We start from the raw sequence: 18,228 nt of genomic DNA, 5'->3' as shown, positions 1-18,228 counted from the left end.
AATAAGGTTTATTCGATAACTTCATATTATTTAATGAATATTACTTGAATATTCATTCGAGGATTTATGACTCCTTTTATTTTATTTAATGAATATTACTTGAATATTCATTCGAGGATTTATGACTCCTTTATATTATTTAATGAATATTACTTGAATATTCATTCGAGGATTTATGACTCCTTTTATTTTATTTAATGAATATTACTTGAATATTAATTCGAGGATTTATGACTCTTTTATATTATTTAATGAATATTACTTGAATATTCATTCGAGGACTTATGACTCACTTTATCTTATTTATTGAATATTATTTGAATACTCCAAATATTAATTCGAGGATTTATGACTCTTTTATATTATTTAATATATCGGGACTGATTTATTTTAATAAATCAGCAGTACTCCAAACATTCTTAAAAATGTTTTCGAGTCTTCAAAATGATTTTTAAAGTCAGAGTGGACCCCAAAACTCATTTTTATATTTAAGATCTTCCTTTCAAAGGGGATTTAAATACTCGCTCAAAACCTGGGGGATCCAGCTCTGTGGTGTATTTTACATTCGCAACGTGGTTGCTGTTTTGAGAAAACAAATAAATTGATTACTTACCCAACGTTCGGGAAGTAAGCCCATCTAATTGAGTCGGCATAAGCGACAGGCCGGGGTACGGTCTATCAAAGTGTAAGTGGCTGGGTGGTAGTCCATCAACGCGTAAGAGGCCGGGTGGCGGTCCAGCACAAGGTCCTAATGAGGCCAGGGTGATGACCGGTGGGGGATTCATCCATCTACTAGTAGAAAAGGTTACTTATTGGTATCTTTGCCTGATCAGCAAGATATCGGGTTTATGCCAAAATTCTTTTCTTTCCAAAATTCATTCGATATTGTAATTCTGTTCATACTTTACATGACAGAGGTTTTCAGGAAATGTATGAGAGATATATATATGGATATATATATATCGGGACTTAATGAAGTATCTCGTAACTTCATTTCATTCAATAATATTTCAAAGATTGAATCTATTCAAGTCTTATCTTGTATTCTCATCTATGTGATGAACTTTTGAAACTAATTATAACTTGAACGGTGGTAGTTCAAGTAGTATTCGGAAAGATATAACTAAATTGGAGTATCTTGTAACTTCATCTTTTAAACTTATATCTAGTAAATGATTATCTTGTGTGTGTCAAAGATTTTCGGAAAAACGTTGAGACAAGGTTAGATATATGAGATCACCTTGCAACGATATTTTTATACAGTTATAAACTGGAACTCTGTGTATATTATACACGTCAGAGGATTTCAAAGATTGTGAAAAGTATATATGTACATATACTGAATATTTTGCGACTTCATCGCATTAAGATATCAAACTTGGTTCATTTCTTTTGACCAAGACTTTCATGAGTGCAATGAGAAGGCTCATATATTGTTAATCATTATACATATTATTTTGGTGGGTTTACTGCTCATCCTTGCTTTCTTCTTTCATCACACAACAATAGATAGAAAAGATGAACATGACCAAGCTCCCGATTCGCAAGCGATTAGAAAACATTCCGCAGTTTCCTATAGGCGTTGATGTCGCTGTAGCTGAGGTAGGAACTACCAATAGGCTAGGATTTCAACTTTTGATGTACCAGACTTATGTATATTTATCAATTGTAATAATGGAAAAGAAATGTAAATTTATTCAGAAACCCTTTTAAGGTGTATTGGCATATAATTGTGGAATAAAATGACTTGTGATTATTTTTTTTGGATATTCATCTCTGAGACTATAACTTGTGGTGTGTGTGTTTATTGTGGGGTCACAGTACAGAGTAGTTGATTATTTATTAAGATTGGGTGTTATTAAGGGAAATGGAACTCGTGACAACCCAGATCCCCGATCCCGGATTTGGGGGTGTTGCAGAAATGGTATCAGAGCTAAGCGTTATAAACCTCAGAGATGATGTGACGTTAAGATAATAAGTTCACTAAGATAATAAGAACTCTTGCCAAGTTCATAGTCGGGCTACCTAACGTAGTACTGACAGTTAAAACCCTTATAGGAACCCTTATAAATATCGTGATAGAAGCGTAGTTCGTTATCGTATATGTTAGCGGGACTCCGAACCCTGAGGTTGAGGAGCAACAACGCGATGATGTTTCATTAGTTATTGGAGATCAGATTGTGGATCCAATAGAGCGTCCTAACACGGGACCGGATGATGTTCATATTGAGGATGTAGCGGTTGAGGATGTTGTCCTAGAAGGGATAGTTGCTGAGGAGGATCCTGACAAGAATGAATAAAGGACCACTGATGAATTGATGACCATGGTTAGGTCGACTACCAGAGTTAGGATTGGTCGGTCACTACCGGAGGTTCGTTCAAGTTTGTAAAGATAGTAGCCCCCTTTAACGCGACTTACTCGTAAGACTGAGAAGTTGAATGGACAGAGAAATACGAGAACAACTTTCAAGAACTGAAGCAAAGATTGGTGACGGCCCCTATGATGGCGTTGCCGGATGGAAAAGGAGATTTTGTGATGTGTAGTGACGCTTCGCATAAGGAATTAGGGTGCTTCTTATACAGCACAACAAGGTAATCGCGTACGCGTCAAGACAATTAAGGGAATATAAAATTCGATATCCCCACCCATGAGCTTGGGCTCGTGGCAATAGTTTTGCCCTAAATATTGGAGGCACTACTTGTATGGAGAGAAGTGCGAGATTTACACAAGCCATAAGTGCTCTAGTGCATTTTCACGCAGAAAGAGCTCAACATATGCCAGAAAAGGCGGTTAGAGCTAATCAAGAATTATGATTGGGAGATTCTTTATCATTCGGGGAAAGCCAATGTGGTGGCTGATGCCCTTAGTAAAAAGGAGAGACTCAAGATAATAATGTCTTTGGGAGAGTTTATAAGAGATTTTGAGAAAATGGAAATAGAAGTGAAGGTAACCGGAGCCGGTACCGAAAAGCTGTGTGAGATTGCAATACAGACCGAATTATTGGAAAAGAACATATTGTGCCAGAAAAAGTGATGAATGAAGGCAGAGAGCCAACAAATAGATATGAGATTAATACCGAGAATGATGATAAGGGAATAATGAGGTATTCCTATAGAATTTGGGTTCCAAATGTTCAATAGCTTAAAGATGAGATCTTAGATGAAAGTCATAGTTCAAGGAATAAGATTAAGGGCAACCCTTGAATGTGATAGTCAGGGAGGACGCCATCAAGATAGAAGGAACCCATAACATAATGAAGTGGAAAATGAGGATTTTAACGTATAAGATAACCCCAAGTATGGGAGAAGGATGAAACATTTCATACTAAGGAAACAGAAAGTTGAGTAAGGAAAGGAGACCCGAGACGGTACTCCTATACGGCAATTCATGGACCTGTCTAAAAAGGACTTAGACTATTATCCCCAACCACCACCCTGAGGAAACAATGCGGTGAGAAATTCTTTCAGGACATTTAAGTCGCTAAGCCCTTAGAGTTCCAAGGAACAAGCTGACCCAGTCGAGGCAAGAGCCTGACTAAAGGAAATATAGGAATCATTTGAAATTCTAAATGATTGACGAATCACAAAAGACTATTTTTGTCACTTACCCTCCTAAGAGAGAGGCCACCCGCTGGTGAAAGGCCAAGGAAGGCACGGAGCAAGAGATTATAATAAATTGATTTAAGTTCAGTCAATTGTTTTCGGGAAAGTAATTCCCAAAGATAAGGAGATAGTGTAAAAGCTTTGGAGCTAGAACAAAAGCGGATGAGTATGATGAATTATGAATCTAAGTTGTAAAAGTTGTCAAGATTCGTTCTGAGGACATGAATCCAGAATGACGGGATGTTTGAAATCAATACTTATGTTGTGTTGGTTCATGAAATAATGATAAGAGAAAGGAAAATAAAAAGAAACTGAAGTGGAAAGGAATATAAAGGCAATAGAGTTTGAGGAATGATAAAGGAGTTGGGTATGAGGAAACCCTAAAGACTCGTAGCAATAGAAATAGAAAAGTATGTAATCGTCAGGATGAGGGTGATTCACCATGAGTTAAAATTGATGGTTGAAGGCATAAGAGATGCATATATTTTATCCCCTGTAAGTTGGGAGGATTCGAGGAAACCTTGAGATAGTTCGAAGGATAAATAATGAGACGCGTATAGACTGAGGAGACAAGAAAGTAAGAAAGTAGGAAAATTGGATGAAGGAAGTGACCTTCAAGAATGTGAAGTGTAAGACCGGTGGCTTGATACCCAGAAAGGGAGACGCCAGGTATGAAAGATATCCCAACATTGAGATGACTGTTCAGATAAACAACAAAAGTAAATAAAGAATTATTAAGAAGAAGTTCGCGTTGAACACGACCAATATCTTCCAGAACATCCTTGTTATCGTTACCAAACTAGGCAAGAAAAGCGGATAACCGTTGTTATCTTTTGGAGGCCATATCGATTGACCTCATTTTGAATACAGATGTTATTGTGAAATTAGACATATACTATCGAGGTGGGAATGATGGAATAAGACACCCTTATCAGGGATATATGACTTGATTTATCCATGGAAGGATGCATGTACCTTTTTAAAGGTGGAATTAAGGATAGAACATCGGTAACTTAAAATGAATCCTAGGGGAATGCCTAAAGGTTGGCATTTCACCCTTAATAGGGATAGTATGAGTTTTGACAGTATGAATTGGAAAGGATTAAGGTAATAACAACCTTTAAGAATCAGTGGAGAAATTTTTCAGAAGTATATAGACAATGATTCTGGTATTAATAAATGGTATCTTGATATGCCCTGTATCTAGGGAATACAGGAGGAACGATTCAAGGATAACCTTAGAGGTTTTACAAGGAGAAAGGTAATATTCAAAATTCTCAAGAATAGAAATGTTGATAAAGGAAATATGACGTAATTATAATGATGCCAAGTGGGGCACGTGTTAAACCACGAGAAAGTATGGATCGAACCAGTAATGGTCGAAATTGTTCAGGGCAATTAGGACTTAAGATAAAAAGATGTTCTAAGTATGATTAAAAGTCAGTCGTGACAGTGATTAACCTCTTAAGACTGAGGCAATAACTTATGGAAAAAAATAGTGATAATTTTTTTTTATTTTTACTCATCAGACTTTAAGGAAAACATCTTCACATAAGCTGTGATTGAAATGAGGTAGAAAATTATTTGGAGGTGGTTAAAATGTCATTGACTGTAAGGAAATTTTACTATCAGGAAAGGCCAAAGAGGTGGCCGACACTTTAAAGGTAAGAGGATAATTATAGGCGCTTGTGCCAAAAGAATACAGTGATGATGGTTAAAGCTATGAAGGTTGTATTATGGTTTGGAAGATTGACATTCCTTCTGATGACTGTGCAATACCCAACCGTAATAGTAGTTGGTAAAGGTTTAATTCGTGTAATCGCCATGAGCGGGCTATCTATCTCAGAAGATACTATCTTGAGATAAGCCAGGACCATGTTTCAAAAAGGACTAGACGAACCCTTGAGTTAAGTCTTCTATTTAAGCCATACGATTAAGAATGGTATTAACCTGCTATCGTTGCTTTGACTGAAACTCTTCTGCAATTTTATCTACTTCATGTCATGAAAGTACGTCAGAGTTTGGAGTGTTCTTCATGAATTATGATTGGTGGTTATGTTAACTCCTTAGAAGTATTCTATACGACATGTATGGACTCCGTATGGTTAGATATTAAGATTTCATGGAAAGTGAATGACGACAGTAGGCCAGTGGTGGACCATAGTAATGCAGCAATGATTCTGCAAGGAATGAGCTGATTACAACCGTGAGAGTTGTATTGGAATGGATGTTGTGATTGAGTACCACTAATCGGGTCATGGTAGTGTATAAGTTATCATTGATAGACTAATTAAGTAGAGTATCTACCTACTGAATATTTATTCCCTCTTATGAAAAGAGAGTCGTATTACTATATGAGGAAGGTTGCGTGCAAGCATAGAATTCTAGTAACGATGAAGTCTAGAATGAGATCCCAGATTCGATTTTCGATATCGAGGGAGTTTCAAAGGTGATTGTGTATAAGCTCGAGGAAGAGCATGGGTCCATAGAATGATGGACAGAATAGCAAAAATATTTAGGCATGTGAAATACGATGCTATAATACTTGATGTTTATATAAATACATATATGTTTTGTTCTCCTATGACAAACCTCTATAGTTCAGAGGTAGGTTCCAAACCAGATATTTTGTGGCAGTATATTTTTTTTCATATATACAATTCTCTTCAATTCATTCTTTTCTCTTCTTTTCATTTCATATAAACTGAGAAGAACAACCCTTCCAGAATGGGAGGTATTGCCGAATGACTATCTATCTGTGTGATAGAAGCCGAGTAGGATACCAGCTATTGTTTAATTGCTTATCAAGTACTAAAGGCTGGCCACCTTCCGTACTAACTATGCAATAGAACAAGTGTTCATGATCACAGTGATCTCTCAACAAATTCCTTTACTTTTATATGATTGATCAAATTTTGGAAAATGGAAACAGCTGAAAAAGGAGTAGTAAAGTTATGGTGGTATTCAGAATGGAAGCACATTCGTGATACCAAGGTTGACGTGGTTATTAAAATGTTATAGAACGCTAACAAGCAAAAGTATAACCAGTATAATACTAGGAACAGAAGGTAGTAGCAATTACAAACTGGAAAAGAATGGGTATTGAGAAGCAAAAGCTCTAATGCTAAAAGCTATAATGAGAGTCCGTGCAATAGACTTGAAAGAAATTGGAATGATCACTTAACACGGATTGAGTTTTCTTACGACAATAGATCATATGTCAGTATTGAGATATCGCCTTATGAGATCCTTGAGGGAAGACAATGTCGATCTCCCTTATGTTAGGATGAAGTTCTAAAGCGCAAGATGCTCGGACCAGCAGTGGTCCAAAGGACCAAGGATATGATAGATCTAATCAGAGGACGGCTGGTAGTAGCCTAAGATGGACATGATAAGTATGTTTATTTGACACGAAAGGACAAAGAATAGGAAGTAGGGGACCTAGTGTTGTTAAAGGTATCCCCTTGGAAACCCTTGGAAAGGATTGATAAGATTCGGAAAGAAAGGAAAGCTAAGTCCACAATTTATCGGACCCTTGGATATATTAAGAAGTATTGGGAAGTTAGCATATGAGCTAGCCTTACCCCAGAACATGTAGCAACTCATAACGTGTTTCACGTATCAATGTTAAGGATGTGTAATTCGGATGCCAGATAAATAGGGGCATATGAGCGCGTAGACATGCAACCAGAACGTAACCTATATGGAGCGACCAGGAAGGGTTATAGATTGAAAAAGGAACAAGTGCTTAGGAGAAGGGTTATCAAACTATCCAGAGTTTGATGGAAGAACCACAATGTGGGAAAATTTACTTGAGAGTTAGAAAGTGTAATGCTAAGAGAGTACACCTATTCATTTTCTATCTGATTCCGGGACGGAATCCTTTTAAGGAGGGGAGACTGTAATAACCCCAATTTTTGGAAATTTTTGAAACCCTTATGAATAGTGATTTTGCAGATTATGCTGAATGAGAAAACTTTTCATGCCACACTATGTAGGGGTTCTTTTATTGATCTTCTAAGATATTATTAGTACTCTATGTGGTATATAAGTGTATGTGAAGATCGTCAGAATCCAAATCCGAACACTTTGATTTCTCCCGGAAATCCACTAGATACGGAAAAAATTGAGTATAAGGTAATAGGATAAAAAGGATTTAAAATAAAGGATTATAAGAGAGGATCATAAAAGGATTATAATGTATTGAGAAAGGTTAAGGAAACCCAGGTAATAAGATCCCGGGTATGATCCCTCAAACGAGAAACGAGAACGAAAGTAAAGCGAACCGTATAACAGATCAACGGTCATTAGGCAAACAATTAGGAAGTTAATCAAGGAGGTTAGGGATGATGAGGTCATCCAACCAATAAGAAGAGGGCAAGTAAGGGATGATGCCATCATAAGCATGACATAAGCATGACATAGGAGGGAAGGAGGTGTGGATGAATGATAACCACACAAAGTTCAAGGTTATTAAGGTAATTAACCAAAATCTAAACAAAAACAACCAACCAAAAACAAATCAAAGCAAAAACACAAAATCATCTCTTTCTTCCAAGCTTGCTCTCGGCTTTTCCCCATTTTCAAGAAGAAGAATTTCAAAATTCAAGTTCCAAGCTTCCTTAATTGGTAAGATAATTATCTAGTACTCCTTATGCATAGATATAGCTATTCCATGAGTTTAAGCTTCAAATTCCTTCACAATCTCTTCCAATAATTCAAGGAAGAAGATGGTGAATAGTAACTTTCAAAGAAATAACTTTAGTTTCTTGAATTTTTATGAAAGTTTAAGGTTATACAAGCAAGGATCAAGGTTCTTTAGGCATTCAAAGCTCTTGTGATTGTGTTAAGAAGCTTCAAGAAGGTATCAACTCCAAAACCTAGCTTTAGTTTTGAGTATTTAGGAATGGTTATGAGTAATATAGTATATGTGAAGCATGAAGCTTGTTTGTTTAGAGTTTGGGTTGGAGTGGTAGTGGTATGAATGTTGAATCTTGTTGATTTGTTAAAGGAATTAAGTATAGTTTAAGTTCATGATGAGAATAACATAAATTGGAAGAACTTGAGGTGTTGGGACTGTTGTAGTGTATTTTGGATGGATGTTGGTTGTATGAATGAATTGGGATTGATTGGTGATTGATTTGGATTGGTTTAAATTTGGGAAATCGCGTAAACATAGCCGTCGTAATGTCCGATTTACTTTAGACTGCTTTTGTTCATAATATTAGGACCCGAGAACTCCCTGATATATTTTGACCATTGCTATGTTTAGATAGTTCATGTTATGAGCTTCGTTTTGATATGTGGTTCGTTTGATTCCGATGTACGGTTTAGGAGAAACGGCCATTTTAAGTAACGACGTTTCGCGAACGAAACATTACCCCTCGCCTTACTTTGAAACCTTGGTTAAGGACCTTAAATGACTAATTGGGGTAAGAAACAATTATGTAAAGTGGATTAGGCAGTTGGTAAGGTACTCGCGAAATAATCTCCTTAAAACCCGTAATGGTTAATTTATTAAAAATGGTGTAGACGAGGGTACTCGAGCGACTTAAGTAAATCGTTAAGCGCGAAAGCGAACATTAGGACTCTAAATGGTTAAAGTCTAGTTTCTTAAGAGTTCGGGGTCTAATTCCGACTTATGTTGTTGTTCATAGGTTATCGGACTCACTCTAAGCTTAAGTCTATCCGGGAGCACTCAGGGAAGTTTTCTACCCGTATAACTATTGTTGTGATGTATATGTGTATATGCATGATCTTGTGATAAATGCATATTTGTTATTAGCAAATTCTTGCGATATATTGGAGCATGTGATATGGTATATATGCATGCTTGTTTCGTATTCTTGACTTATATATCTTTTGGTTCAAATGCTTATTAGTTGCATTATACCTATGCTAGAGATAAGCAGTAGTTGCGTATACCCTGAGTATAGGGGACCCAAAGGTGAACCCTTTTCTAAAACCGGGAGTTGATGTTCCCGAGTATATGATATATATATATAAATTTATATATATATATATATATATTGATATGGTTTTTAAAAACTATTAAATGAATAAGATTTATTCGATAACTTCATATTATTTAATGAATATTACTTGAATATTCATTCGAGGATTTATGACTCCTTTTATTTTATTTAATGAATATTACTTGAATATTCATTCGAGGATTTATGACTTCTTTATATTATTTAATGAATATTACTTGAATATTCATTCGAGAATTTATGACTCCTTTTATTTTATTTAATGAATATTACTTGAATATTCATTTGAGAATTTATGACTCCTTTATATTATTTAATGAATATTACTTGAATATTCATTCGAGGACTTATGACTCACTTTATCTTATTTATTGAATATTATTTGAATATTCATTTAAGGACCTATGACTCCGATTATTTACTGAAATATATTCTTTATTTTATTAAAGAATAAGGTGTCGATAATCAAACTTATTTTTGATTATTCAAATAAAGATAGTACTTTCGTATAAGTATATCTTTGGTTATTTAATATCCATTTCAAGTATGAGTTTTAAAACTTCTACTTCGAATATTTTAATAAGGATTATCTTTATGAGAATATTATTTAAATAATAATATTCATATATTTCTAATATATCGGGACTGATTTATTTTAATAAATCAGCAGTACTCCAAACATTCTTAAAAATGTTTTCGAGTCTTCAAAATGATTTTTAAAGTTAGAGTGGACCCCAAAACTCATTTTTATATTTAAGATCTTCCTTTCAAAGGGGATTTAAATACTCGCTCAAAACCTGGGGGATCCAGCTCTGTGGTGTATTTTACATTCGCAACGTGGTTGCTGTTTTGAGAAAACAAATGAATTGATTACTTACCCAACGTTCGGGAAGTAAGCCCATCTAATTGAGTCGGCATAAGCGACAGGCCGGGGTACGGTCTATCAAAGTGTAAGTGGTTGGGTGGCATTCCATCAACGCGTAAGAGGCCGGGTGGCGGTCCAGCACAAGGTCCTAATGAGGCCAGGGTGATGACCGGTGGGGGATTTATCCATCTACTAGTAGAAAAGGTTACTTATTGGTATCTTTGCCTGATCAGCAAGATATCGGGTTTATGCCAAAATTCTTTTCTTTCCAAAATTCATTGGATATTACAACTCTGTTCATACTTTACATGACAGAGGTTTTCAAGAAATGTATGAGATATATATATATATATATGGATATATATATATCGGGACTTAATGAAGTATCTCGTAACTTCATTTCATTCAATAATATTTCAAAGATTGAATCTATTCAAGTCTTATCTTGTATTCGCATCTATGTGATGAACTTTTGAAACTAATTATAACTTGAACGGTGGTAGTTCAAGTAGTATTCAGAAAGATATAAGTAAATTGGAGTATCTTGTAACTTCATCTTTTAAACTTATATCTAGTAAATGATTATCTTGTACGTGTCAAAGATTTTCGGAAAAACGTTGAGACAAGGTTAGATATATGAGATCACCTTGCAACGATATTTTTATACAGTTATAAACTGGAACTCTGTGTATAATATACACGTCAGAGGATTTCAAAGATTGTGAAAAGTATATATGTACATATACTGAATATTTTGCGACTTTATCGCATTAAGATATCAAACTTGGTTCATTTCTTTTGACCAAGACTTTCATGAGTGCTATGAGAAGGCTCATATATTGTTAATCATTATACATATTATTTTGGTGGGCTTGCTGCTCACCCTTGCTTTCTTCTTTCATCACACAACAACAGATAGAAAAGATGAACAGGACCAAGCTCCCGATTCGCAAGCGATTAGGAAACGTTCCGCAGTTTCCTATAGGCGTTGATGTCGCTGTAGCTGAGGTAGGAACTACCAATAGGCTAGGCTTTCAACTTTTGATGTACCAGACTTATGTATCTTTATCAATTGTAATAATGACAAATAAATATAAATTTATTCAGAAACCCTTTTAAGGTGTATTGGCATATAATTGTGGAATAAAATGACTTGTGATTATTTTTTTTGGATATTCATCTCTGAGACTATAACTTGTGGTGTGTGTGTTTATTGTGGGGTCACAGTACAGAGTAGTTGATTATTTATTAAGATTGGGTGTTATTAAGGGAAATGGAACTCGTGACAACCCGGATCCCCGACCCCGGATTTGGGGGTGTTACATGTATGAACCAATTACCAAACTTTATTTCTTTTAAACTGATTAAGCTCCTCTTGCATAGCAGATATCCAATCAAGATCCATTAGAGCTTCTTCAGTTTTCTTGGGCTCTAACTGAGACATAAAGCATGCATGTAGGCACTCATTAGCAGTTGCACTTCTAGTCCTTACACCATCATTTGGATCACCAATTATTTCATTTGAATTGTGACTTCTACCCATTTTCTGGTGTGCATTTGTTGACTGGTGCCTTCATCACTTTCTTCATTATTAGTATAATTTGTAGATCCTTCTTCTCTTTCTCCCTCTGAGTTTGTGCCATCAAAATCAGGTGTTTGAGATGAGCTTCCATTTCCATGATTTTCCTGTTCTATAGACTCTTCATTCATTATTTTTTGTGCATTGTCTTCACCTTCTTCATCAGAATCACTGTTGATGTTGAGATTTTCAAATGCAAGGGCTTCAGCTTCGTTCTCATCAAGGCATTCCAAGCCTGGACATTTGTCATCATCAAAAGTCACATCTGTGTTTTCCATGATTTTCTTTTGATTAACCACATAAACCTTGTAGGCAGTTCTCTCCAATGAATATCCCAGAAAAATTGCTTCAAAAACCTTTGAGTCAAATTTTCCCCTATATTCAGAGTTGTCTTTTAAAATGTAACACTTGCTTCTAAACATATGAAGATGCTTTACTGTAGGCTTTCTTTTAGACATGATTGAGTAGGGTTATTTGTCATGCATTTTATTGATGAGATATCTGTTTTGAGTGTAGCCTGCAGTGTTAACAGCTTCTTCCCAAAAACTAGTTGGCAACTTGGCATCTTTCAGCATTGTCCTTGCAGATTCTACCAATGTTCAGTTCTTTCTCTCAATAACACCATTTTGTTGAGGTGTTCTAACAGCATAGAATTCTTGAACAATGCCTTTGCCTTTGCAGAATTCACTCAAAGTTGTATTTTAGAATTCTGTCCCATTATCGCTTCTCAATCTTTTCACACAGTTATGATCTTCAGCCTATTTTTCTATCTTCTTTATGTGCTCAATTATGATGTGTGTAGTTTCATCCTTATAATACATAAATTCTACCCAGGTATATCTTGAGAAATCATCCACCATGACAAGTGCATATTTGTTCCTTGAAATTGATAAGACATTTACTGGCCCAAACAAGTCCATGTGAATAAGTTGCAAATGTGCACTTATGGAATTTACAGTTTTTGACTTGTGACTTGATCTTTTCATTTTTCCTTTCTGACAGGTTTCACAAACTTCAATTTGAGAAAACTCTAACTTTGGAAAGTCTCTTACCAACTCCTTCTTGACCAGAGTGTTGATTTCCTTGTAGTTCATATGTGAGAGTCTCTTGTGGCATAATTTGTTTTGCTCCGTGGATTCCTTGGTGTAGAAGTAACAAATTCTATCCTCATTTGTTGAGTCCAAGTCTGCAACAAACAATGAAAGGCATATGTCATAGCCTACTCGTTTATTCGAGTATTTAACTCAACTCAAATAAGAATGTAATAAGTAAATAGTGGATCAAGCATCAGAGAGATCTCACAAAGTAACATCTGTCAAAGAATAAAGAAACATTGTTCATCTGCAGACTTGAAGATTCACTGGAAGAAGTTCAAGAATTTGATCATGCCTCAGTGATGTAAATCAAGATCATGGATTTAATCAAGTGACAGAGATCTCGTCAAGGTATCATTTATTACAAGGATTCAATCAGAACAACAGAGTCAAGACATGAAGAAACGTCATGAAAGTTAGTCACTCATGAACCAGACAGTACATCGAGTGTCAGCATTGAAGTGACGGAATTGATTCATAAGTCTCAGTGACTTTCAGAAGATTGTCAGAAGAATGGTTGCTGCTCAGCGTTAGTATTAATTCTCCATTAATTAATTAAGTCATATAATTTAATTAAGAAAATAAATTATATCTGCAAGGATTAATTTATTAATTAATTGAATTAAATTGATTAATTAATTTAGAATTAATATTAAGGAATTACAGAATTTTTAATTGGTTTAAATCTATTTAAATTGAAACAAGGCAAACTGATTGTATTAATATGACAATCGGTATGACAATCAATAGTCATACCGAAAGTCATGCTAATTCATTTAATTGTCTTGTTAGAATTTTTATTAGATTAAAAATCTGTTATTAATCTTTGCAAGACAATCTGGATTGTATTAATATGACAATCGGTATGACAATCAATAGTCATACCGAAAGTCATGCTAATTCATTTAATTGTCTTGTTAAAATTTTTATTAGATTAAAAATCTGTTATTAATCTTTGCAAGACAATCTGAATTGTACTTGTGTAACAATCGGTATGACAATCAATTGTCATACCGAAAGTCATGCTGGTTCAAAGGATTGTCATTGCAGTTCATTTGCATTCGGCTGTTTACTTAAAAAGAAACAAAAGAAGCAGAAGTGAACATCATCCATATTCAGCAATCAAACAGAACACACTACAAGAACAAAAGAAAAAGCAGCAGAAAAATATTTCATCTATTCTGCAACTTCAAGATCAATTTTCTAGATTGTAAAGTTAAATCCAATCAACTAGAAATACTTATCTTGTTCTTGTATATCTATCTAGCGGATTAAAATCCCTAGAACTTAATCTCAAATCGCTTTTAGCATTTGATCTTTTAATTACAAAAATAGAAAAAGTTCATGTCGAATTTATTCTAAATTTGTAATAATTGATTTGAGATTAATCCCTTGTAACCGATACCGTAGTTGTAACACCTTTCAAGTTTAATAAAAGTTTTATTTAACTTGAATTTTGTTTCACAATTTTATTCCGCATTTTATTCGACGAAACGGTATTGTTTGCATTCAACCCCCCCTTCTACAAACAAATTGGGACCTAACAATTGGTATCAGAGCTTTTCTGATTAACGTACAAATCAAGATCCTAGACTTTTGTGTTTCTTTCACTTCTTGAATTTTTATTCACTCAAAAATTCATAATGACTACACAAAAAGTTGGAACCGTTAAAATTCCACTTTTCGATAAAGAAAATTATGTGATGTGGAAGAAGAAGATGCTACTGTTTTTACAGGTTGCTAATCCCAAATATTTGCAAGTGTTGAAGAAGGGTCCAAAAATTCCTATGGTTATTGAACCAGAGGTAATAGAGAATGATGTGGTGATCACCGAAGCGAGAACTTATGTGAAGGATCCTGAGGACTTCTCTCCTGCTGAAATAGAAGAAGCTTCCCTGGATGCTAGCCTTCAATTAATCTTAGTAGATTCCCTTAATCCCCTAATGAACAGACATGTGATGAATTGTAAAGATTCTAAACATATCTGGGAAACTATTGAGATTATTAATGAAGGCACAGAGGAAGTTAGGGAGAACAAACTAGAAATCCTAACCTCTGAGTATGAATACTTCAAATCTAATCCAGGAGAAGGAATCACTGAAGTGTTTGAGAGGTACAATGCATTGATCAACAACCTGAACATTAATGGTAAATACTATTCCATCAGGGAGGTCAATAAAAAGTTCCTTTTAACACTGCCAACTCATCTCGAACATAGAATCACTGCCATAAGAGAAGCAAGAGATCTGAGTGAGATTTCTTTGGAAAGGCTCTATGGTGTGTTAAAGACTTATGAGTTGGAGCAGATTCAGCAGAAGGAAGTTTACGGGAAAGGAAGAGTGGTCAGCACGTCTACTGCTCTGGTAGCTGATGAACAACAACAACAACAACCACTATATCAACAACAATCTCAACAGTCAGATAGAATGGTACAGTCTTCCAAGGTTGAAGATAATGTGATAGTAGCAGAATTTGATTCACCTACTACAAATCAATCAGGAGATGATTATTATTCCTTGGAAGAACTGGAGCAATTGGAGGATGAGTCAATGGCCCTGATTGTCAAGAGATTCTCAAATGTCAGATTCAAAAGGAATCCCAAGTTCAAGTACAAGTCCAACTACAACAGATTCCAGAAAGGTGGATCTTCATCCTCTAACACCAGCAGTGGTGGGTATAAAACAGGGATGGTTGATCGAAGCACCATTCGATGCTTCAACTGTAATGAGTTGGGACACTTTGCCACAGAATGCAGGAAGCCAAAACAAGCAAGGAAGAACTCTTACGATTCTAATCAGAAGAGTAAATCTGAAAGGGCGTACCTGGCAAAGGGAAGAAGCTGGGATGATACTGACAGTGAAGATGAAGAAGTTGGGAATCTTGCTCTCATGGCTAGTGATGCAAGCACCTCATCGTCAAGAAAAGAGGGCATTAAACAGGTTCAACCGGTAGTGTGGATTCTTGACAGTGGATCGTCAAGACATATGACCGGAGATAGAGCCCTGCTATCAAATGTGGTTGAGAAAGCTGGCCCAGTGGTTACCTTTGGAGATAACAGCAAAGGTTTAACGGAGGGATATGGCTGTTTGCAAGCTGGAAATGTTATCATTGAAAATGTATATCTTGTGCAAGGACTTGAACACAATCTGCTTAGCATTAGTCAGTTCTGTGACAACGGCTATAATGTTTTATTCGACAAGCTGAAGTGTCAGATTCTGCACAAGAAAAGTGAAAAACCCTCCTTAATGGGAATACGGAAAGGAAATCTGTTCGTAGCTGACATGAACTCTGGAAGCAATCTTGAAGTCAATTGTTTCTATGCAAAAGCATCGTCAAATGAGAGTTGGCTATGGCACAAGAGACTTTCCCATCTCAATTTCAAGACAATGAATTCTCTTGTTAAAAGAGAATTGGTAAGAGGTCTGCCTCAGCTGGAATTCTCTCCAGAAGGACTATGTGAGGCTTGCCAGAAAGGAAAGTCAAAGAAAGCAAGTCACAAAGGCACTGACACATCTTCCATAACTGGTGTTCTGCAATTATTGCACATGGATTTATTTGGTCCAGTTAATATCCTTTCTATGTCAAAGAAGTGTTACTGTCTTGTGATAGTTGATGACTATTCCAAGTATACGTGGGTTTTATTTCTTCACTCTAAGGATGAAACACCACAAGTTGTGATTGATCATATCAAGATGATTGAGTTAGATTCTAACGTCCCTGTTAGAGCAATAAGGTCAGATAATGGAACAGAATTCAAGAATGCACTTCTAAATGGATTCTGTACAGACAAAGGGATTACCAGACAATTTTCAGCTCCTAGAACCCCTCAGCAAAATGGAGTGGTAGAAAGGAAGAATCGTACATTGATTGAAGCTGCAAGAACGATGTTAAATGAATCAGGTCTTCCAATGTACTTTTGGGCTGAAGCTGTCAATACTGCATGTTATACTCAGAATCGAACTCTAATCAACAAAGACTTCATGAAAACTCCTTATGAGATTTTGAATGAACAGAAACCTTCTATCAAATACTTTCATGTATTTGGTGCCAGATGCTTCGTGCTCAAGGATGGAGATGATCGTCGTGGTAAGTTCGAGGCAAAGGCATATGAGGGTATTTTTGTTGGATATGGAAGAAGATCATATAGAGTGTATATCATTGATCAACACAAAGTAACTGAAAGTGTCAATGTTACATTTGATGACACTAAACTCCCTAGTATCCAAACTGAAGATCCTTCTGAGAAACTGAAGTTTGATGATACGTCAGATTCAGAGTCAGAACATGGTCAAGAACCTGAGGTTGTTGCTGTTGAAGAACCTGTTAATCCTGATAATACTCAAGGTAATAGTGATGGAAACTCTGGAAACAATGGAGATACCACTGCTACTGACGGAGAATCTTCAAGTCAACATGGCAACAACTCAGGGGGAGATGCTGAAGGATCATCTAGTAGGACACAACATCACAATGAATTTCAAGGCGAATCATCAAGATCAAATCTTCCAAGACAGACTGTCTGGAATAAAGCTCACCCTTTTGAGTTGATTATTGGTGATCCAGATGTTGGAGTCAGAACTAGACGTGCTACTCAAAATGAGTGTCTGTTCTCAGGATTTCTTTCCGAGATGGAACCTAAGAAAATTGAAGAAGCACTAACTGATCCAGATTGGGTGATTGCTATGCAAGATGAACTCAATCAGTTTGAAAGTCAACAAGTCTGGAAACTGGTACCTAGGCCTGTACACAAGAAAGCTGTTGGTACAAGGTGGGTATTCAGGAATAAACTAGATGAAGATGGTGTGGTTACAAGAAACAAAGCAAGACTGGTAGCTAAAGGGTATTCTCAAGCTGAAGGTATTGATTATGATGAAACCTATGCTCCAGTGGCTAGACTTGAGGCCATCAGGATATTTCTGGCATTCGCAGCATTTTCAAACTTTAAAGTTTATCAAATGGATGTCAAGAGCGCCTTTCTGAATGGAAAGCTGGATGAAGAGGTATATGTAGAGCAACCTCCTGGTTTTGAAGATCCAGATCATATGGATTTTGTCTTCTTTCTTTTCAAGGCTATCTATGGGCTAAAACAGTCAC

The sequence above is a fragment of the Apium graveolens genome, chromosome 11 (assembly GCF_009905375.1).
Source record: "Apium graveolens cultivar Ventura chromosome 11, ASM990537v1, whole genome shotgun sequence".
Lineage (NCBI taxonomy): Eukaryota > Viridiplantae > Streptophyta > Magnoliopsida > Apiales > Apiaceae > Apium > Apium graveolens.
This window is presented reverse-complemented; position numbering follows the sequence as displayed.